General features: G+C 47.8%; 1 protein-coding gene and 1 long non-coding RNA gene across 2 annotated transcripts in view; one reads left to right on the forward strand and one right to left on the reverse strand.

Annotated features, from left to right (window-relative positions):
- Nucleotides 1–23465, forward strand: part of LOC144174089 (uncharacterized) — a 187755-nt gene that overhangs the window by 93022 nt on the left and 71268 nt on the right. The gene's annotated exons all lie outside the window — the stretch shown is intronic.
- The window catches only part of LOC144174092 (uncharacterized), a 200040-nt gene that overhangs the window by 21685 nt on the left and 154890 nt on the right, over nucleotides 1–23465 (reverse strand). The window contains exon 2 of the long non-coding RNA XR_013323427.1: nucleotides 5324–5465. This is a non-coding gene — a long non-coding RNA (uncharacterized LOC144174092). The remainder of the gene's footprint in view (nucleotides 1–5323; nucleotides 5466–23465) is intronic.

Below are 23465 nucleotides of genomic sequence, written 5' to 3' on the forward strand. Positions count from 1 at the left end.
AGCAGGCTGCTGCTGCTGTTGCTGCTGCTGCTGCTGATGATGATGATGATGATAATCTCTCACACACTGCGGAGCAGCATAAGAAGTGGTTGCTCTGTTGACGTGTCCCGAGTGGGGTGGGGAGGGGGGGGGGGGTGTTGTTCAGATTAACAGAGAGGTACTGAAGAAGCCGCCCAGTTAAAAGCTTTCTTCTTGTCAATTTTGAATCATGTTTATTAATGTCTAATTTGCATCTTTTGAGTAAGTTCAGGCACTCCTTCCTCGGTTTAGAATTCACGAAACCGAGATTACACACGGTAAACCTATTTATTTATTTATTTATTTATTTATTTATTTATTTATTTATTTAATGTACCTTACAGGCCCAGCAGGGCATTGGGTAAGGAAGGCTTGTAGTGGAAATTATAACAAAACAACTTTAGACGGAGACATAACATATGACTTGTCATATGTTATGTATACGTCAACAAGTCAAGTAAGAAGGGCAAAAAAAGAACATTATAACAACATCATCAGGAGATAAAAATTAAAAAAAGACACCGACCACGAGTGTTTATAAAACGAAAAAAGACGTTTCATAAACACTCGTGGTCGGTGTCTGTATTTAATTTGTATCATGCGTTTCCCCGGCCAGGTGGGTTTCCGTCCAACACTTGATTTCAACATCATCAAAACGTCAAGAGAATTACACAAGGAACAGGAACATCAAGTAAAACACGACATCAACATAAAATTACTATATTACTGGATTCGTTGTTTAGAAACGGAAACTTAGGTTCCTTCTCGGTTTAAAACCTCCCTGACCCATATTACGAAAAGTTAGCGTCTTTGTCTTTAACACCTAAAGAGTATTATCGCAAGCATCGTTAGATTATAAATTAAGGTACACGCTGTCGTCGTCGCAGCCACTCTCAGAGCAGACAGTCTGCTCATTTCGTGCGGCGCCACATGTGTGCGAAGCTGGCAAGCAGCGGTAGGCTAGGCGGTAGCAACACGGGCACGGCTTGACGAACTCGAAGCTGACTCTCGCTTCCTTCTACGAGGCCATTGCGCCACGTCGACCGAATGGAGTGGCCCACATTACGAAACATGGTACGAGAAGCGTCTGGCGCAGGAAACTTACTTGGACAGGCATGCTATTTTTTTTTTCGTTCCTCACGCAAAAAATAATAAATAAATAAAACTGCAGTTTTTTTTTCTGCATGAGCGATTGCATGGATGCTTCGTTCAAAAATAAACAACGTGCCAACAAGGATTGATTTTTATCATTTGTTCTTCTTTTTTGCAATTTTGCATTCGTTTTCTAACGACATTGCGCAAAAGCAAGTGAACTGTAATTTCTGAAGTAATTTTGGCTCCGCTTGCGCCATTGGGCTGCCGATTTTTATCTGCCGGTGCGGCCACAGCCTGGGCTAGCTACTACGGCATGCCGTATATGCTTCAATTCTCAAAACCCGGTGCACCCTGAAGCTCCGGCAGAAGTAATTTGCAGTGGCGTATGCACGAAAATGAATGTGTATATACTACATACTGACCCCAATGCAAGCAAGCTCTTTCGACGTGCTGTTCGCCAGGCTAGATGCGGTTTTAACGACTTTCTGAAATAACGACGTAACGGCAGACGCACGAGCTTGCGTAATGCCAGTGTGATTGCGAAGAGTGTCTAACAATGAAACCGTTTGTGAAGGTTTCGGGTGGCGGAATGACCCATCAAAGTGCGTCTCTACAACAATGTAAGTCGGCATCACAGGAATATACAGTCGCATTAATGGGACGAAAAATACTGCAGCCGAAACATTTATCATGATGGATTTTTCATCAGGCGATGGCCGACTTTACACGCTATTTTCGGAGAAAAGCTTAATTGAAGTTTATTCTCTCTCTCTCTCTCTCTCTCTCTCTCTCTCTCTCTCTCTCTCTCTCTCTCTCTCTCTCTCTCTCTCTCTCTCTCTCTCTCTCTCTCTCTCTCTCTCTCTCTCTCTCTCTCTCTCTCTCTCTCTCTCTCTCTCTCTCGCTCTCGCTCTCTCTCTCTCTCTCTCTCGCTCTCTCTTTCTGAAACAGTGCCCACTCTCTACCCGTAGCACTTGCCAATGTGTAATCCTAAGCCAATGTGTAATCCTAACTTGGAGGCTCACTAAGAGGGTTCAACTTAAATTGAGAACGACTCAGCGAGCAATGGAACGGAAGATGATAGGTGTAACATTAACGGACAAGAAGAGAGCGGAGTTGGTCAGAGAACGAACGCGTGTTAAGGACATATTAGTAGAAACTAATAAAAATAAATGGACGTGGGGAGGGCATGCAATGCGAAGGCAAGATAACCCTTGGTCATTAAGGGCAACAGAGTGGATCCCTAGAGAAGGCAAGCGTGGCAGGGGGCGGCAGAGGGTTAGATAGGCAGATGAGATCAAGACGTTTGCGGTGATAAATTGGTCGCAGTTAGCAAAGGACCCGGATAATTGGAGATCAATGGGAGAGGCCTTCACCCTGCAGTGGGCGTAGATAGGCTGATGAGGATGAATCCTTAGCCTAACATGTTTTCGCCTCAGGCATTACCCCAAAGGCGTGTTCCTAGAGTGTGAAAGGTGCGTGGTTCGTCTCCTTATTCAGCGCACAAGACACGCACACACCCACACGCGCACGCACGCTCACGAGCACACACGCACGCGCACACACAAAATATGATGCATGGGTCTGTGACAAAGTCCAATATAAAAAAATTCCCCCGCACCTCCCCGAAGGGAATCGTGCAGAAATGCGAATGCATTGGGTGCACCGATGAGTGTGTTGCGAGTAATGGCGTAATTAATGACGAGAGTGTGAACGTAATCATTTATTCATCAGCACCTGTTTGTGTTATCGTTGTACCTGACGGCCACAATCACTGCCTTATGATCGCTAAAGTGCACGGTCAAAGGGTCTTTGAGAAGCATACGCGCGTCACAGTTTCGCGTAAAGACCAGATCAATGCAACTCCCGTGAATGGTAGTGGGGCACGTGTCGAAGCCGGCAGAGAGACAATGCATAGAGTGCCTGGTCTGCATGCACTCGACCAGCCACTCGCCACTCTTCTTGCGCACGTCAACGTTGAAGTCGCCAACCAAGACTATGGGGTCAGAGGGTTTGGAGCGCACGCGCACACTTTCCATAGCCGCGTCCAGCTGCGCGGCAACGGCGTCTCGAGCGAGGTTGGGCGCGAGGTACACGGTCACCACAAATACTCCGTCTCCGGTGTAGGCAAGGGTGTACAAGTCCTTGTACGGAGACGTGTCTCGAACGGGAGACGTGGCAACGGCGTGCGATATCAAGTTCCCTCGGGCGTGTCCTCTCCCCTTGCCCTCCGCTACTCCCGCCCGAGCTACCACCTGCTCCGGTTGCTAGGCGCGCCACAGCTGTTGCTAGGGGCGAGGAGGAGCGCGGAGAGATAACACCTGCGGGCGCACGCCGACGGAGCACGACAACCCCCGACTAAGAAATGCATTCGCATTTACGACGACGACGACGACGACGAAGGCAGAACTACGAGGCGCGCGCTCACGTGCGCTCGCGCTGGAGGAATGCAGGCGCACGCCGGCCAACGGAGCAAGACAACTCCCGGCACGACGACGACGACGACGAAGGCAGAACTACGAGGCGCGCGCTCACGTGCGCTCACGCTGGAGGAATGCAGGCGCACGCCGGCCAACGGAGCAAGACAACCCCCGGTTAATAAATGCATTCGCATTTAAAAAAAAACATTTTGGCGGTGCTGCGAGTCCCGGAACATCATTTTTATTTCTGACTTAGTTTTATTTCTCTCTTTGTTATGCTACCTGACAAGACGGTATGCTGTACAACTATCGACTCCATGAACTTACGCGCACTCCTGAACGCACTTTTCTTGGCGTGGTGTGGCGTTCTGCGCTGTCAACTGCGTCATCTTGCCTTCATGTCGACTGCGTGCGCATTGCCTGCTGTTTTAGGGTTGGTGTTATTGCACAGAACCGTCGCGCAATGTCCGCAGAAATGAGCGATAGTGGAGACAGGGAAGAAGTAAAGAAATGAATTGCGAAGAACGCTAATGATGTTCAGATTGCTCATTTGTCCACTGTCAGCGTGACAAGCAACTGTTGTCGAGTCAACAACTCAATGAGAAGGCCCTTTTTGACGAGAAAGCACGACTGCTTCCGTCGCGTAAGAGAACATTTCAGCGGGGAGCAAAACAGCACAAGGCGATCGGGACAGAGCGGTCGCTGCGCAAGAAGACCGGACTCATTCCCCGCACGGGAGGCCGAGATCCCCAAGAGAGCCCCGAAGCATCAATATTTGCGCAGCACAAATAGATTTCCCGATTTTAGACTTTGTTGCTTGCTAACTCTCTGACGACAACAAGACCCAGAACCATTAGGCTGCGTCTGCGGTATTTGATATGTCGAGTCACAAAGGTCAACAACGGTACTATAAGGTAATAGATCCGCCCATCCCTTCAGTAGGGGACGCAAAACATTTGATATGAACGCACGGAAATGAAAAAAGGGATTCGCGGCTTATAAAATGAGGTGCTTTTTTCAATGCGTATGGTATTGCGTAGTAAACAAACCGGGTCAAAGAGCGCTTTTGTCAACATTCAAAAAACGAAGCCTGTCGCGTTAAGCTTCATGGTATCTTTGTACAGTATCATGTACCCAAATTCGGCAGGACGCGTAGCGGTAAAACCATGGTAGGGGATAAATTGGCGGTATAAAGGTGCCGTAAACAGTCTGACTTCGTTTATTTCTCCATTACGGCTTACAATGCCTGTACATCCACCTATGATGAAATTTACGCCAGTTGTCATATTCGAAGAAAGCAGGTTCGTCTGTGTGCAAGCTCCGTGAAACAAGACATCATATATTCCCTACTGGCAGTGCCCTTACGCGATACTGCTCAAAAGAGGTAATTTTTTGTACTTGACTCCGAAAAAAGAATTCAGAAAAAATATAAAAAAGACACCGAAATATATATATAGAAAAACCTCGACCTTTTTACGAAACGTTATGAGATTTGCAAGCAAGAAGATATTGCAGCCAATGAACAGGCGTCATGTTTCGTTGTAAAAGAAAAATTCCACACACTGACCAATCCGCCTTCAAACTTTTTCTTCTACTTGTCGCTTTCTCTGCCACACAAACACACGCAGACACACACAGAAAACCATTATGGGAGGAAGAAAATTTTCTCTTTTTTTAATTTTAACTGTTTAGACTTCTTGACATCAATAAGACATTACGTCTTATGACCCAGTTTGCCGAGCTTTTGTGAGTTCTGCGGCTATTTGCGACGCGAGGCAGAAAGGCTTACTTACACGTCGCCAGTCCATCAATGTCGAGTCCGGTAGAGTGTCACCGCTAATCGTGTAGGGGGTGAACGTGCCGAGAGCAGTAAGCACGCCGTCGCAGGTGAATGGCTAGCGCCGGCGAGAGATCGATCACGGGTTGGAATCGGATCTGTAAATTTCGGTTGTTGCTTGAACCAGGCGGCATTTCAACTGGATCATTACGCTTTATTACGCCCATGGTGCTATGCGATTCCCAATCGCACACCGTCAAACTCTGATACACGAAGAGCAGCTCCATAAAGACCCAATGCGAACGTTCCCACCGTGTTGTGTCAGGGCAATGCGTCTTTGTGCATACCTCTGAGATTATTTATTTTTCTTAGATCTCTTCTTTCTTCATATTTCATCAGCACTCTGTGCCTCCGAGCCAGTTGAGTGGTATGAGGTTACTACAAAATAAAAACAGACAGTTTGGAAAAGAACAAACTATAAAAGTAGTGAATTGTTTACACAATATGAACACCACGATCCATTTCTAAAATTTCATATTTTACTGCTTCAATGGCGCTCGGTTCATGGATGGCGCTAATATAAACTGCTGCGAATTTCGCAAGAATACCTGTTTTAGAAACTTAAGAGTTTGGTTGTTGACTTTTAAGTGTTCGGTACGGTACTCCACAATTCAGATTCTTTTAATTTCCCGAGGAATTACTCTAGTTATTAGCTGGGAGGGGTGGAAGGCCAATTCAACTTTTTTTTTTCTTCAAAAGCAACAGGGTTGAAATTAATCAAGCGTAGGTGAATTTATTTCTCTATATTTGTTTATGAGTGACGTCTTTTCAGAAACCCCAATACTGCGCCTAAGAAAATCACATACAGTCTTCCTGTTTAAGCACCAAATACACTGTCATGTCTTACAACAACGAACCCTTCAAACAGCTTACCAGACATACCCGAACAAACAGGTTTATTCCGCCTTACGGTTGAACTTTCGCCAAGACACTCTGCAGGGATTACAGTGTCCAGCAAATCCGTCTAGATAGACTCGGTGCCATGGTGGCATGCATTGTTCCGACATCCTTTGTCCGCCCGATCTTCACTGAGGATTTGCTTGGATTGTAAAGGAGGGCAATATGGAGGGAATTTGAACACTAAAGCCAGGATTTGCCAAGCGCGATTTGAGCTCGTTCACTCTTGGGCTGCTTTGTTATTCCAGCGCAATAGCTGCACGACGAACTATTAAAATTATATCTTGTCATTTACATTCCTCTATAAGAGATGTGAGCGCGGAGATAAAAAATAAAACAAGCAAAATATTCTAGGTGACATTGACGTTTTATTAAGACAAGCACTTGTGCGTGCCAAGTGGCGCCCGTACATGTGCATGGGCTTTCTTACTCCGCGGGAGGATTTCTTTTCCGACGAAGTTCGCTGCTCTGCCCAATTTTCACGAATTGGTGCAACAAAGACGCGAGCCAAGAAGAAGCTGCCAAGAATCGCAGGGTGGAAGCGCGGAGGCCAGCGCAATAGAAAATCCCCGTGAAGCTTCTGATCCTGGCTGATCTGGTGGGCGGCTACAAGCGCGGAAACATTTCCGGAACTTGTTTCGCGCTCGGTGCAGTGCGAGGAAGTTTCCTGGGAACCGGAAGTAAACAAGCCCGTTGTGCTTGCAACAACACGTCTCCTTGCCCTGTTCAGGCGAGCGGAAAAGGAACCGAGCGGGAGGACCGCTTTTCCAAATTGGTGGCGGCCTCTCCAAGGTGCAGGAAGCCAAGTGGATAACTGAGCGCATTTCCATCGCAACGGATAGGCACGCCGCTTATTTTGTGTTTATTTTTCTTATCCTTCTATTGAATATTTAGGACACGCTAAAGACAATTATTATGTTTGGGAATTGAAATTGGTATAGTAGTCTTAGCCGATGCTATAGTGGTGATTGAAGTAACAAAAATGGTTAAGAAAATAGTAAAGGCGGGAAAACAAGAAAACAAAGAAAGAAAGAAAGAAAGAAAGAAAGAAAGAAAGAAAGAAAGAAAGAAAGGAAGGAAGGAAGGAAGGAAGGAAGGAAGGAAGGAAGGAAGGAAGGAAGGAAGGAAGAAACAAACAAACAAACAAACAAACAAAGGGAAGGGAAGAAGGAAGGAAGGCAAAGAAAATAAAAGATAAAAGAAAGAAAGAACAAAGATCGAAAGAAAAAAGGAAAAGATAGATGTGTGTATGGATGGATGCATGGATGAGTAGGTGGGTGGATGGGTGCGTAAGTGGGTGGGTGGGCGGATTTATGGATGGATTCATGGATGGAGGTGGGTGGATGAATGGATGGGTGGAGACTTCAATGAGCACCGACTGGTGGGGATTAGACAGCCGTTCTGGTCTTGGCTGTCACTAACAGTACTGATGATGTGGGCCGCCGGTTCCCTGTGTTCCTGGAGGCTTCTTACAACAGCCGGCCATTGTGTGCCTGAATTTTGCGGTGGTGCACGGCTGTGGGGTCACTGCCAGGAAGGTAGGGCCGGGTAGAAAGGGTAAGGTTGTGGGGACAATGTAGTACAAGAGTGTCTGGCGTGGTATGAAGACGCCGAGTCCTCACAGGCTCGTATTTGTATCTCTGGAGTGGTGTATGCAAATGGCGGTTAATCCCAGCGTGGAGGGGAGGGAAGACGAGACGGGTGTAAATACTACAACAGTTCATTAGGGGCCCTATGTAAGTCTCCTATATGGCCTGGTATTTGAACGCTTCCATTACTCATGCCCACTGAGTCAAACGCTTTTCGTAATGTATATATGCCGTTAAAGTGGCTCATTATACTCCTTGGAATTTATGTTATTTAAGTTACGAAGTTTACTAGTTGTTGAGTAGCCTCTCTTAAGTCCAGCTTGTTTTATAGGTCGTCAAAGTCAACAATGCCACTTTTGTGGTTAACCATAACCCAGGTAACTATTTTTGTACAACCGGTCGTTTTTTGTACGAGGAGCAGACAACCGATTTTTGTGGAGTGCCTGTCTTCTAGCTCATATGAAAGCCGGCGGTTTATATAGTGGGGTGACCACTGTAATTTAAAATAAATTGACGGAAATAATTTCAATTTGGCACTTACGTTTCTGAGATCTGAAAGTTAGCGCCTTGTAGTGTCTTACCGTGACACTACCGCGCGTATATAAAACAACTCCGTAGCATTCAATGAGTGATTCAAAAACCGCGTAGAGGAATAGGGAAGACTGCATTTTATTATTGTGTTTACTCCTGTCAAGCAATTAGGTACCTCTTTTTATCTCACGTTCAGTAAAAACTTTTTTGCCGCACGGCTCATTGTGGTGGTTGCCAGCGTTAATTTTTGCTACATACGAAAGACTGAGAGATCTAAAAAGTCCGCTTCAGGCGCCCTAGGACCGTATCAAAAAAAAAAAAAAGTTTCGGTTCAAGTTGTTTGAAGTGACGTCCTTGTATTTAGGATAGAGATCCTATACCCCACAAAAATCGGTTTTCTGTTCCTTTAAATCTTCGTGAATTGAAACTACGTTGGCGTTTTTTTCAGGCTAGTGGCACCTTCAAGAACTTGAGGCCATCTGATAAGGATCCTGCCAGCGTTTCTAGTATAACGTCACCTACATAATTTAGGTGACCCAAAGTTATCCCTCGTCTTCTGGAGCTTTTTTCTTCCGTCAGCATTTGAAGCGCTTTCTTGCCCTTCGTGGCAAAAGAAAAAAAAAATGTTCACACACACTGCAAACTCTATCAGGCGACTCCATCCTGTCGTCGCTGTTGTAGAAGCAATGGAGCTAACAAAACATATCTTAGGCACCCAATGGCGTCTCACTAACAGTTCCATCGAGAGTTTTGACTGGGTTGCGTCGTTAGACGTGTCTTCGTTTAGGGGTGAACCATACCTTGCGTGTGACGGTCGTTCATTACTGCACCTCTTGGAGACTCGCAGCGAATGCTACGTTTACAATTTGTAAAAAAATTGGGACCAGCATTTGTTGTAACTTTTTTTTTCTTCACGCAGTGGGTATAGAGTATACGCCGTCTTCCTGTAGATAACGACCGTGCTTTCCTGTGCTTCAATGACTGCGTTTTGAGACACTGAGAACAAGCGCGGTAAGTGCCGCCTCTGCTCTCCGACGTAACAGAGCGGCCGTAATTGGTTCAATCAGCCGTCTATGCGTCTGGGATTGGTCAGTCGCACGCTTGAAGAATTTTACAACCGCAAGAACCCGTTGGTCTTTTTTTTTTCGCTTAGAAGCAATGTCTTTCGCACTTTGCAACTGAGCTTCACTTTCTTGCTATACGCTGCTAGGTCCTTCGCATGAACTCATCTTTCACACGGATGCCCTCGAAGTCTCGTTCGGAGCAGATCGTTTGAGAAGATATAAAACCTCGAAACATTATTTCATCGCGTAGCGTTTTGAGAGCGGCTGCTTTTCAGTTGTGCAAACTGCAGCGATGGGCCTAACTTCGAGTGCAAGTCTTAAGAAAAATCATAGTTTGTCATACGCGAGCAAAAAAATATATATATGAACAGCAAACTTCTGTGCGTAGACGGTAGTACTCGTTTTAATTGAAGGAAGCTATAGTACCTTAATTAAAAATAGTAATAGAACGTGTGTTGAAGGCATAACCTCAAGTGCAGGACCTCATGATATTTACAGAGTACCTTTAGTTTTCGAAATGCAAGCAGGATCGAACAGCCTAATTTTTCCTGAAAAAAAAAAAAAAACAAGACAAACAAGCATTTCTTGCCGCTAAAAGTAAAACTACCCATATCAAATATCAATTTTGATCGCACCGTAAGCTCAACCCACTTTACACACACAAGGGGTGTCGGTGTGAACAATCTATAAAACACAAAACATAAAGATCCATGACATTCTATTTAAGCGGAGCGCACCAGTCCCCACTCTATATCACGACGTAATACTCGCTCTTGAGTGGACTGGGAAGTGTATACCCGCAGTTATTTTTTCGATCGACAGCTCCTATTAAGGCGAGGTCATGTTTGAGAGGCTTTAGGAAAAGGAGCCGTGGACTCGGTGATGCGCCGTGGCTCTCCTACATTTATTGCGGGTGCGCAAGGCCCGGCCGGAACTTAGAGAGCGGCGTAGGCATGCAAATCGCCCTGGAGCGCAGTCGTGTTCGAACTTCCCTGTGTCGCGTGGCCTGCTGACCTGGCCAGGCACCGCTGATGGTGATTGTAGGCAACCGTTGTTCATGATGAGGATAGTGGCACCGCAAGCAGATGATGATGATGCGCCACTACAAAGCTCCCGCCCCCCCCCCCCCCGCCCCCTAGCGCGAAGCGCGATTAAGTACAAAAAAATGTCCAGAACAATACACGAAAACAAACTATGTACAGGTATTTACAGCAGAGTCGACAACGTTTGTCTGCATCCAAGTTGAGACAGTAATCAGTCCTGGGGCGCTATTCTCGAGTTTTGTCCCTTTTGCGTCCCTTTCAGAAGTGTCCCTTTTGGCGAGCCATGATTGGCTAAAAGCAAACAACAGGAAGTGACGTAACACAAGCGCGCCAAACCTACTGCCAGAGCCCACTGCTTTACCGGAAGTACGTCACGATGAAAGGGACGCAAAAGGGACGTTTTTAAAAGGGGACAGTTACGAGAATACCGCCCCTGGTCAGTTCCGTGAGAGCTTCCGGTGAAGCAGCTGGGCCTCCGGTGGCCTTGGCTGGGAGGGGGGGGATGGGACGAGTTGGCGCGGGGTGTAGCAGTTCCGAAGGAAAAGTGACGCGAGCCGCGGCCACTGCGTAGACGTCGAGGCGACGTTTGCAGAATGGGCCCTCGTCGAGCAGCCACTTGCTACGCAAGTACACTGACGTTCGGCTGCATGTGCGAACAGGCTGGTATTCTTGACGATGAAGTGTCTAGCACGGGTTCAGGTGCAGTCTCGTGGCGCTGGTTCGACGTGAGGTCGTGGTAAGACGCTTGTGCTGACCTCGGCTACAGCGAGACGTCCAAGTCCCAGAACGCCGATGAGCAGTTGCACGAATCCCGAGTCGCCGCATACAGCGTGCGTGCGAGAGACGTTGGGCAAAGCGGTGCTGATGACTCGCGGGAGCGCGCCGCAGGAGTGTCAGGGACAAACTCGCTTTCTTGGCGGGTGCTTTCGACGTCGATAGCGATGTCGGCGTCGAGGTGCAGCAGCGCGCTCCTTTGCCGGTGACATCAGCGATTGATGACGTTGGAAGTGCTGCGTCTGGTCATTCTGCATGCCACGTGCACGGGAATGCTCTCGTGGTGTTTGAGGCAGCGCAGTAGTCGCGGGTGCTTTGCCAATGTGCTCTTCAGCGCGTATTTGGGCGTGTTGCTCTGAGAGTTGTGAGGCCGGGATGTGGTCGCCATGGTTAGCGGCCTCACTCCCTCAAATTACCGGCTTAGGCGTTGACGGCAGCACAATTGGAGACGTGAGTTCATGGGGGTTGGCATTGGGAGCCACGACGTGCGTCTCGTGCGAGTTATGCTGTGACTGCACTGGAGCAGGGCAGTGTTTCGTCGTCGTGGTGCATATGATGCGCGACGGTGGGGTAGCGGTCGACCGGGTTGGGTAAGATTTAACGGTCACAGAGCACTCACCGGAGCCCGTGCATGCGGTGGTAAAAGGAGAGGAGGAGGGCTGCGGCCGGTTGGCGTTGACCCGGCCGGGCCGGAACTGGAGAGCGGCGTAACGCACCTGAATAAATGTAGGAGAGCCACAGCATAACCGAGTCCACGGCTCTCTTTCCTACGAGGCTATTCGGCCAAGTTTGGAAGGCGTGAAAGCCATGAAGCCTACCCGTACGACAATGACTTTTGATTAATAAGTATAGAATAATTCTCGAGCACTATGGAAAGTATCATGCTTAAAACTACCATTGGCAGTACCTGACCTATTGTGAAAATTTCACACGTTCATTACTTTAGGACCTGGCGTTACTTGTCTTGGCATTTTCAGCAAAGTTTTCTTGCGCAGTTAGCATTGTACTGTTAACTAATCCACGTTTAAGAGATGGTTCTATGGAGGAGGCTCTCAGGCGTAACACCTCGAGACACCAATTTTGACCTGGAATTAGACAAAAGGCAATAGCTTGCCGTGTGGGAAACGTTGTTATGTTCGGGTTTCTCAAAGTGACAGTGGGTCCACATTGGGCATTAGCAGATGGAGGCACGGACGACACATGGAGTTTTCTAGATATTTAATAGGACCAACTGGCTCAATCTTGCTTACGGCCGGTTCCCGACATTCTTGTGGTTGGCCGGATGACACGGTGCCAGTATGGCGCCATGAGCTGCAGTTTCATGAGGCGAATTGCCGAACGGAGTCTTTTCGCCGAACATGAGACGTCCCATCGTTGACTTTATGAACCGGTTCTCCTGGCACCCATATATCATTCATTGTTTGTGTTGTCTGTCATTCTGTAATTTTTCAGTGCACCCCTCTAGAAGGCCTAGTGCTGTTGGTTGGCATTGGCAAATAAATAAATAAATAGTATTGCGTGCGCAGGTACTTTGGGCTCATATTTTGAAGGTAATACACATTTGTCAGTACTCATCGAATCCAGGTCAAAAAGGTTCGGGAGTCATAAACAATCGCCCACATTTATTTTTTTCACCTCCTTACTACGTAAAACACTACCCACGAAATCTTCAAAATAGGACTATACGCCCCTCACTAAGTCAGGCAGACACACGCAGGCTTAATATAGAAGCAAGACACTAAAGCATTCGAAAAATACACATAAAGTATTCCAAGGCGGATGGAATGCCGCTAACGGTATTTAACACCATAATGCGTACAGAAGTTTTAGGCAACGTACGTGAGCCGTGTACGACTTTTAACAGCATTAATGGCCCAATTACACTTTGCAGAAAAAAATCTAGCTCAGAAAAATGGACATGACAAAGCTGACCTTGCGAATGCCGCTAAACAAATTTTGCACGCAAATGAAAAAAAATATATATATTTGTACGGATGGCTTTCTTTTGAACATCAAATGCGGCTCACTTCAAAGCAGCAGCGTTGTCTTGACAGCTGGCCGCTGGTGTTGCGACGGCAAAACTCCAACGTGTTCGAAAGACCGAGGATCGATTGGCAGCGGCGTAAAGCGAAATGGCCAGGTGCACAAAAAGAACCACGTGGTGCACAAAAGAGTGACGCCACTTTAAGCGCCCCAACTCGTGTATAATGCCATCGCTCTTCCTCGCAGAGAAGCTCGCCTTTTACAGAAGCCAGATCGCGCGTTAGTTGTATCGACCGCGCAGAAAGCCGCGGCGCTGTTTCTTGAACATCGCCTGGGAAAGGACAAGGAGCCATTAAGAGATCGAAGCACGAAGCGATCCGCCGTTGCGTGTTGCTCACCGCGCGGAAGTATCGCTTATTTCATTACTAGACGCGCCCGGCACTACCAAGTGGGATGCGGGAGAACTCTAATTTGTCGAGGAAAAAAAAAACAGAAAGAACGCGCAGGAACTCACTTAGACGCACCGGCTCGTGACGTAGACAACAGCAAGCATCGCGTGACATGGGCTAATCGAAACAGGTAACGGACTTTCTCGGATTAAGGATTGAAGTGGCACTGAAGATTTTGCTGCGCTACGGTCGCATTATAATTTAAAATTTAAATTATTACGTAGCCGGGCCTGGTCCGGACATCCGTTATCAAGTATCAGCACGGCTGCTTTCGTGGCGCGCTTTCTCTTCTTCGAGAGTGACGCTTTACTGTTGCACCATCTCTCTGCGTCGGAGACCCCACTGTACTGTCGCCGCGGCGGTCGAGCGGAGCTGCTTTTATACCCCCGTGGTACAGCATCTGCGCATGCGCGGCCTCCGTACGGCGCGGCGAGACAAGGCTACGGTGAAGCGGTGCCGGCACGCGTAATGACGTTATCACTCGGCGAGATTTTTCTGCGCACGTTCGCCAACCTAACCACCAGCTTAAACCACGTGGCTGTTAAAACGCATTTTCCCCGGGCCGCTTAAGCACAAAGTGGGCGGGAAGGTCCCGTTGGCTGCGAACACGAGTATGCGTCGGCTTGATGTCTCCTTAGCTTCGACGTACCGTGTAGTACAGATGGGGCAAAGTGCTGGCGCATACCAGGATGAGGGGACTTAGATACGCGAGGGTCTTAAGTTAGGCCTTAAAAGAGTACTGACACCAATTTTCGGTGTTAATATGATTACACAGTTCGCTTCCTTTACACAACAGAATACCCTGGCTGAAATATGGGCGGCCTGCGGCGCGTGGAACACACTTGAATTTGATCTGATTTATCGCGCCGACGGAACAGCACGCTGAGCGGTGCGCAGCAAATGGACATCAGCGTGACATCACTCCGTGAGAGAGAAAAGAAGGGACGTAGCCGTCTGCCTCGAACGCTCGTCAGAAACTCGGGACGTCACTTCACGCGCGCGGCCCAGCGAGTTGCGATTGGGCACTTGCGCGTTCACGAAGTGATACACGTAGCCAGAGCTACAGGTATAACCGCTGCCCAGAAAGACACTCTTACCAAAAATAAAGTTCTACACGCGGGAAAAGAGCCAGTAATAAAGCCGAGAATCGCAACAGAAGCCGCCATGAGGTCTAAGCGGTCATCAAATTTCAACGGTGAGGTCATTTCGTGATTCTGTCCGGGCTGGAAGCGCGGGAAACTAAAACGGAGGATTTTCAGGCCGTTCAATGTAATGAGTTATCACACGCTCAAGTATTTGAAGTGCTGTTTGAGGTTCGCCAGACCGTTAAGCATTGATAAAATCAATAAAAAAGGAACACAAAATTACGTGTCAGCAATCCTTTAAGTTACACTTTAACAATACGTCGTCAACGAGTACACGCACCTTGACGCGCAGTGAGTATGACGTCGCTTGGCACGTTGTTATACTCAAGGTTACCTAACGTTAAGCCCGAATATAGACCTGATAAGGGCCGTTGGTCAGCACTTCTAGTCACAGTTACGGCGAAAAAAAAGAAGAAAAAATAACGAAGAAGAAGACGAAGTAAAAAAACAAAAAAACACTCGGTGACGTGCGCCAACGAGAAGTGATGCCCACGCATTTTCATATCATAAGAGGAAGCTTAGGTGCACCCGCAGTCTTTTGCAACGCACCAAAAGCAGGGTCTTTGTTCCCAGCGGCCCTCATTAAACTGTTTCCAAAAAAAATAATGACGGGATTATCAGCTGTACACGGAGCGAAGCCAGATTGTTAACCTACTACAAAGAGAAAAAAAAAACACTATCTACTCGTTTCCCTGCACACTATTTGCCTGCCGTTCTGCCTTCCTGTTTAAAGACGGATGGCTTTTGCTGAACGCTGCGGCGTTTCTCCGGAGTTGTTTCTGTTCACGAAGCATACCTTTCTTGCAAACACCGGCCAGTCTTTCGCTTTTTATAAGCCATTTTTAGCTCCCAGAGGACAATATTCTGTTGATAAAGCATTCATGCCCTGACAGAGCTGGTGAATACGACGTATTCCCCCCAAAAAGACCTGCCTAAACTTCTAGAACCGGTGGTTGGGCTCATGAATAGCAACATTATTTCAGACACACTTTATAGAAAAAATAAGCTAATAAGAAAGACTACCAGCGTTGGTTTAATTGAAACTACAGGCTGAATTTGCTTTTACTGACACCATTAAAAACAATTTAAACAACGGTACCGAAAAATGGAGAGATAAAAACACGAAAACAAAAAAAATAAGATTTAGAAACAAAGACGCTGTCTGTCAAGGTCGGCTTCAGCGCCGTAAAAAACTTCGTTCGGACGGTTCACAGAATCACAGAACATTTTTTGGTGTCCGCAGTGAAAGCAAAAACATTAGCCGACATTCTTTTAGGGGCGAAGCACCTTAGGACCTCGTTTTGTCCGTGGCTTGTCCCTTGGCGTCCGTGAACCCAGTATTGCGCATGCGCGAGGACCATTGGATTGGATTGGATTTGGATCGGATTGGGTTGGATAAAATTTAATTGTATCGGATTGGATTGGATTGGATTGGGATTGTGTATACAGTACAGACGCGTTGTCACTCATTTACATGCGCGAGTGGCCAATACCACGGGTGATTTACGGTAAGAACGATCCCCAGTGCTTCGCCCACTCGTCATATGATTCACCTCGTGGAGATGCGCCAATTTTTTGCTTTCCTTTTTCCGCGGGGCGCTACCGAACATGGGGTGGCCACTGGACGTTTTGACGCAATCGCAGAAACGGGCCACCAAGAAGCAAAACAAAAGACGCTGCCGGACCTTCGGCTCACGCCACTAGACAACCTTTGTCAAGCCAACGATGCCAAAGTGAGAACCGCATGTTAAAGAACGGGTGTCCATGTGGTATTTCATATACGGGCGTGGAAGGAAACGTCGAGTGCCTGGAAGTCCTAATATGCGACTTGGAAGCACCGTTTCAATGGAAACCTCGCTTTTGCATCTGAGTGCCTCTGTACTATTTTTCCCTCGCAAGTTGAGGCGCCCTAATGACAAGCTTTCCAATCTGCCACGTCTGTTCTCGCTGTCTTGAAGCAATACGTCATAGCGTAAACGCATTCGGCATTTGTGAAAACGTGAACTTCTCGCCGTACTTCTAAAAGAGAGATTCCTCAGACGGAAGCTTGTTCTATGTGCCAAAAAGCTCGTTCAAATATAAACAGCTAATATCCTGAGGTTGTCGGTCCACGTCAAACGATAACTTCATTTGGGCAGTCTCCATGGGAATTATCCAAAATCAATTAGCGTTTACTGTCTACGCGCACCCGTACGCCTGAAAGCCGGCCAAATGAGGCATAGAGTGCCCGCTAGCGCCTAAGCCAAAAAAAAAAAAAGAGGGAGTACGATATTTTCGGGAAGTTTGATACCGATTCCAAACCCCTTAATCCGCATTAATGGCATTTTCGAATCGCTCGGGATTGTCGTTCTCTCGTTACGCGATACATACTTCGTGTAGCTATTTTTAGCCACCCCGCAGAAAATGAAAGCGGGTTTTCGGCTTGGTTTGCATTCATCCCGGCTGCCACTGAATCTCCCCGTTTCGGAAGTACCAGCAATTTCACCACACGTGGACAAGTGACAGGTAACCCAGCCAGATGGGTTTTCTTTTTCTTTTTGTATACGCCTGATTGCTGCGGTATAGGGAGAATACACGGATGCGTGGGCTGGAAGCAATTGGCTGCGGCACAGAAAAATGCTGCGTAGTATTCAATGTTGCAACGAATGTACCAACCTTCAGCTGAAGGTGCAACCGGCCAAGGATAAATCGGGATGCAACTATGAGTGAACGCATTCTTTTTTTCTGATTTGTTGCTAGCACGTGCGAAACTACAGGATCAAACTTAAATTAGTACCGCAACTCTCCTGGTGCTATTTTGCGAATAATTATAGCCGCTTCACATGTTGCGAACGCTTTCTAGAGCGGAGTTGTGCTTTTTGCCGAACAATCCGACAGTTTGAGAAAGAGGTGGCCTTTAGTTGTAAATAAAAATCACCGTCAATCACTAATTACTATGATATTATTGATCTCAAATATGTCAATAATTAGAAGTCCCGAAAGTTGTTGCGAAGCTTAGTTCGAGTTCTAAAAAAAAAAAAAAGGTTCGGGCAGCTCTTGGTAGTCGCACGCTAGTCTAAATACAACGTTCCCATCTTCGCATTAGTTTTAACCGTATCTTCAACATGAGAAAGCGCTTATGTTGCGATCGAACAATTTCCAATTTACCAAACAGCAATGGGTGTTATTAAAACTTCGACCAAATAAACGCTGTTAAGAACAATTGCATAGCCAAGCTGTCTCCAGAAGACTGCAGGATACAGAAAGCGTACATGACGTGCAACATTTGTGACGCCGATACATTATTCTCGAGGACAGCTGGTCTGTCGCAACATAGATGACGAATGTGTGTTCGCTTGTGACGTCGCCAGCAGGCAATTATGCTAAATATCAAAAGTCGTTCATTTAGCAATAAGATTAGTGGCCGTAGCCCCCAGCCGCACCCGTCGGCAAAAGGGCACCGATATGTTTCAGTGCTTGACGCACGATGTTACAGCCTTTCGGGTATGCGAACCGGTTATCTACGCCAAATAACTAGGTTATAAGCTCCCACGATTTGGGTCTTTTGAAGTCTCTGACAGTGATGATCCGGAAGCAATATTTAGTTTTTTCTCTGGTCACATTTGTCACTCTTGATAAAAGAAAAAAGGACCAGACTTCGGCCACACGGCGAAGCGAATTTTTTCCGAGAAAATGTGCCACGTCGCACAAAAAGAAGCTAAACTTCGTTCTGCAGAGAAGTGGTCGCGTACCATAACATGAAGACCGAGTAATCGCCACACCGAATTCATCCACTGTATCTAAGAATGACCTTCCCAGAACCGCGTCAAGCGCGTAACGTAACACCTTTTGCACTCAATTTAGCTGCTCTGCCGATCAGTCTTGCAACTCCTGACAGACGGGCCCTGCTCGGCGATAGCTTTCCAGTCCACTATTTCTCGATCACTGCTCTGGACAAGTCAGACAGGCGGTTGGGAAAGACGGTCACATCACGCGTAATGGGTGTCGCGAGAAGTTACAGCTCCCGCTCGGGCCGGGCCTCGAACTACGCCGAACCGGGCAGCGGCCTTGCACGCCAGAGGGAGAGGCGACATGCCGGGCAGCGTTCGGAGTCCGGCAACATTCGCGACAAACGCCGGTCGCGCGTATGACGGTCACGCCGGCCCGATGACGATCAGACATTCACCGGTGGCAGTGCCCCTCCCGACGTGACCAGACTCGCCCGCGGAGATGACGGCCAATAAAAATAGCAAATCGGCGGTGCATCGGGCAATGAATAAAAAAAAAATGCGCCCCAGCGTAGGGGACACACACGAATGCTGGGGACCAGCTGACAGTCATGAAACACACCTCCCATTTCCGCCTGTCTCATTGGGTGAAGGAAAGGAAACGTCAGCTAGCCAGCGGTCTAGCCTGACGTGAAAGAAGGTGAAGATGACAGTCCGAAAAAAAAAAAAAAAAAAAAGCCTTTAGCGATTCCTGCGTTGGTGTCGTCGTTCTCTTCCTCGGGAAAGTTCCCGCGCCGATAGGTCGGGGTGCACTTGCACCCCAACCGTAGAAGCTAATCGAGCAACATTCCCAGCGTGATCGCGCCGCGGCTATCGCTGGAACGATGGCCATTTCGGTGGACGAGAACCGAAGAAAACATAGTCGATTTGCGCCGAGTGACGGCGAGCGGGAACATGGCCGGGTTCGGGGTTGCAAACGGGAATGCGAGTGCGACTCATTACAACTACGCCGAAAATACGCGGGTATCTCTTCTCGTCGGAGCAAACTTGTGGCTGTAGTTGACATTCGATTGCAAGGGAATGGTGTTGAGGTTAGTGTCGCTTGTTTCGGGGCCTGACCGCATTTTTATTTATTTATTTATTTGTGTTACCCTCAGTGCCCGAGGGCATTACAGAGGGTAGTGGGAAATACACAATAGTACAGACAAAAGCAGCAAAACAACAATAAACATTACAAATAGCAGCTTGTTATGAAAACAGGTTGGTTATGGCTGAGCGAAAAGCAATCTCATTGCCGATTTCAGCTACGGACCGAGGAAGGCGATTCCAACTTGCACAAGTGCTGGGGACAAAGAAATCCTGAAACAGGTTTGTGCGACCCGATGGAACGTGAACTTTGTGCTGGTGGTCGATCCGGGACGACATGTAAGATGGACTGGACAATAGCCTGCTTCTGAGGATGGGATTACAATGATAAATCTTATGGAACAAGCATAAACGAAACACTTTTCTGCGATTTTCAAGAAGAGGCAAAGATAAGCTTGCTTTCATAGATGTCACACTGGATGTGCGGCGATAATTTGAAAGTATGAAACGCGAAGCTCGATTTTGAACGCTTTCTAACTCAGAAGAGAGGGACGCCGTGTTCGGATCCCGAACAGTGTCCCAAACAGAAATAAGTTTTATCGAACGGCACAGAAGAAACGGCGAGACTATCGCACGCATCACAGCCAAGACCGCGGACGCAATGAGGCTCATCCGACGAGTTACATCACGGAAGGCTGGCATGAAGGAGGACAGTTTGATCAGGCTAGTTCACTCCTTTGTGATCAGCCACATCACGTATGTCGCGGCATACCTCAACTGGTTACAACACGAGCGTAATAAGATCAACGCCATCATTAGGAGGGCCTATAAGTCCGCGCTAGGCCTGTTTGAATCCACAAGCACGCCGCTCTTCCTCAAGTTAGGAGTGCATAATACGCTCGAGGAGATAGCGGAAGCACAACGTACGGCCCAGCTCGAGCGTTTATCTACAACGAGGACTGGAAGAAAGATCCTAGAGGACCTAGGATACATACGCCACAGCGGTGGTGACAACAAACTCACCATCCCGGATGAGATACGTCACCGGATCAGGGTAGATCTTCTACCAAAAAACATGCACCCTGACTACAACAAGGGCAGAAGGGCGGCAAGGGCTAAAGCCCTCGTCGACTTACACGCCCAGGATAGGCACGCTCGCTATGTAGATGCGGCGGAATATCCACACGAAGCCTTCGCTGCCGTTGTCATAAAGGCCACCACGGGAGACACTGTGACGGCGGCAAGCGTCAAGTGCACCGATGCAGAACGCGCAGAGGAGGTGGCCATCGCCCTGGCCATTACCGACGCAGGCTGCCAGTCGGTGATCAGTGACTCACGAACTGCAGTTCGGAACTACGCCAAGGGACGCATCTGCAAAGAAGCTTTGCAGGTGCTACGCAATGCATGTCTAGAAGGCGCAAGAACTGTTCGAGTGAAGTGGATCCCGGCGCATGCGGGCAAGGACGTGTCGAGTAAGAACGCAAACCACAACGAGACGGCACACGCGGAGGCGCGAGCACTCACCAACCGCGCCCCCGCAACTGACCGTCCAACGTGGTTCGGTGCTAAGGACCGAATGACAGACTATAGCGAAATAACCAAAGCCTACCGCCTGGCTCGGAGGACCTTCCCACCTCCGGACCCGGGGTTGAGCCGGGCGGAGGCAGTGCTACTAAGACAGCTTCAAACCGGGTCCCTACCCACCCCGGCTCTGATGCACCGAATGTATCCGGAAGCATACCCTACTGCCATGTGCCAGCTCTGCTGCAGGGAGACTGCAGACCAGAAACACATCTTATGGAACTGTGTCACGAGCCCAATGGAAGCGAGGTCAAGAACCATCCCGCCACGGCTTGCAGAAGCCGCAAGGAGCTACACCTACGAAAATCAACACTGGGCCGTCCAGCAGGTCCTGCGGGCGCTCGCCAGGCATGAGACTCGCGAGTCGGCAACGGCGAGCTCACGTCTCGGATGAGTAGCCACCAGGACGACGCCGAGGCCCGCGTCGCGGCGCGTAAAAACGTCGTTCTGCCGGCCTAAATAAAGTTTAATCAATCCAATCAATCCAATTTACCACTGAAGAATAGCGCTTGACGCACAAGCAGTGAAATAATGCAGTATTTGCAACAAAGCGGAATTGGCGCACCTCAGATTATGGGCAACACATGGGCGCGTCGAGCACGTGCCGAGAGGTTTGCCTGCTAAGCGCAAGAATACCGAGCCAGTCAGAAAGAGGCATGGGCCGTTTACACGGTGGGAGAAACGTCCCTGGTGCTGCGCCGCCTCTCGTTTGACTGCCTCTGCTCGCAGCTGTATGGGCGGTGTGTAAAGCTGTGCATTTTAAAGGAGCCATGAAGACAAAAAAGAAGTTTGGTTCATTAAAAATGTTGATTTGTACAGATAAGAATGATAACAATTTTATAGCAAACTTCAAATATATAACAGAAATATTAAGGAAAGCAGGTGAAGCCTGGCGGCACCCCATCCACTTTGTGGAACAATTTTTATGATGTCACAAATTTTGTTGCCGATTAAAGATACCGCCAAGAAACTGACTGGACGTTTGTAGTGTGGCCTCTACATCCGCTTGATCGCATCGCTAGAATGCTAAATGCAGTTGACACACTGAGAACTATGTTTTAGTAGTACTGTAAACTGGACGAGTTGGTACTGATTCGTTATCTAACTGCGCGGTAAAACGAGGACTAAGAAAGAGTAACACAGACGGGGCACCGTGTCCAGTGTTATATGTGCCTCCTAGTCCTCATTTTACCGCGCAGTTACACAATGCATGTTTTTAGTGTTGCCTGTAGTGCGCCCACACTGACATTGTGTAGCACGAAACTAGAAAATTTATCAGTATTTCTTGCATTTTGTGTTAAAAAAATCTCTAAGGAATACATTGGAGGTGAGTAAGTTATCAAGGGCTAGTTCTTTTTTATTGGACAAGGTTAGTTTTATGTGATAACACGGGACATCTAAATAATGCGGGGAAAAGGACCGCTCCTTGTGGTCTACCGTGGTTGGGCATGGTTTCAATGGAGAGTTTTAGCTGACCGTTTTCGACGGTCCGCTCCGGTATCGGCGGCCCGCTCAGCGCTACCGGAGCCAATGCCGTTCGCGGCCAAGCGCGCCACGCATGCACAATGGCGCTCCCGCTTGCTATCGGAGCGGAGCGGACCGTGAAAGACGGTCAGCTAAAACTCGCTAATGACCACTCGTAGCGGCTTGATGCCTACGGTCTCCGTGCTATCCGTGAGGAAATGCTGAACGGACGAAAACAATCTGCTCTTTTGGACAAGCGGCTAAATTTACCTGTGCCGCAGCTTTATGCACGCCATTTTTGTATTTTACTTTCTTTTTTAGAGCTCTCGTGAAGCGTAATACAGCCAACTTAAAAGCCCGTCATGCAGAAAGGTCAGAAAATTATGCATCAATTTTGCGGGGGCTGTTTTTCAGAACTAATAAAAGGTCGACTGTACAATCCAAATTGGGATGTAGAATCGGCTTTGTACAACCCAAATTCTTATCAAGGGGGCTTATCAAATCATTAACCGCTTAAATAAATACCCATAGTCGTCATGTGACGCAGTCCTAAATCTCTATCGGTCATCTCCTAGTTTTTCTTATGGTGGAACACTTGTTTTTTTTTATTTATTTAAGCCATGAATCCAGAGACGTGCAACCCCATTGTAATGTCTAAAATATATAGTAGGCACTTTATCGAGTAGCGCAGCCACAGTTAGCAGAATGCGGTTCGTGAAATTCATAACAACGCTAATACTTTGCTGGATGGCACTAGCTATTTTAAACTACGTTGTTTTACACAG

The sequence above is a fragment of the Haemaphysalis longicornis genome, unplaced genomic scaffold, assembly GCF_048455015.1.
Source record: "Haemaphysalis longicornis isolate Haplotype H1 unplaced genomic scaffold, Haemaphysalis longicornis Haplotype H1 scaffold_3, whole genome shotgun sequence".
Lineage (NCBI taxonomy): Eukaryota > Metazoa > Arthropoda > Arachnida > Ixodida > Ixodidae > Haemaphysalis > Haemaphysalis longicornis.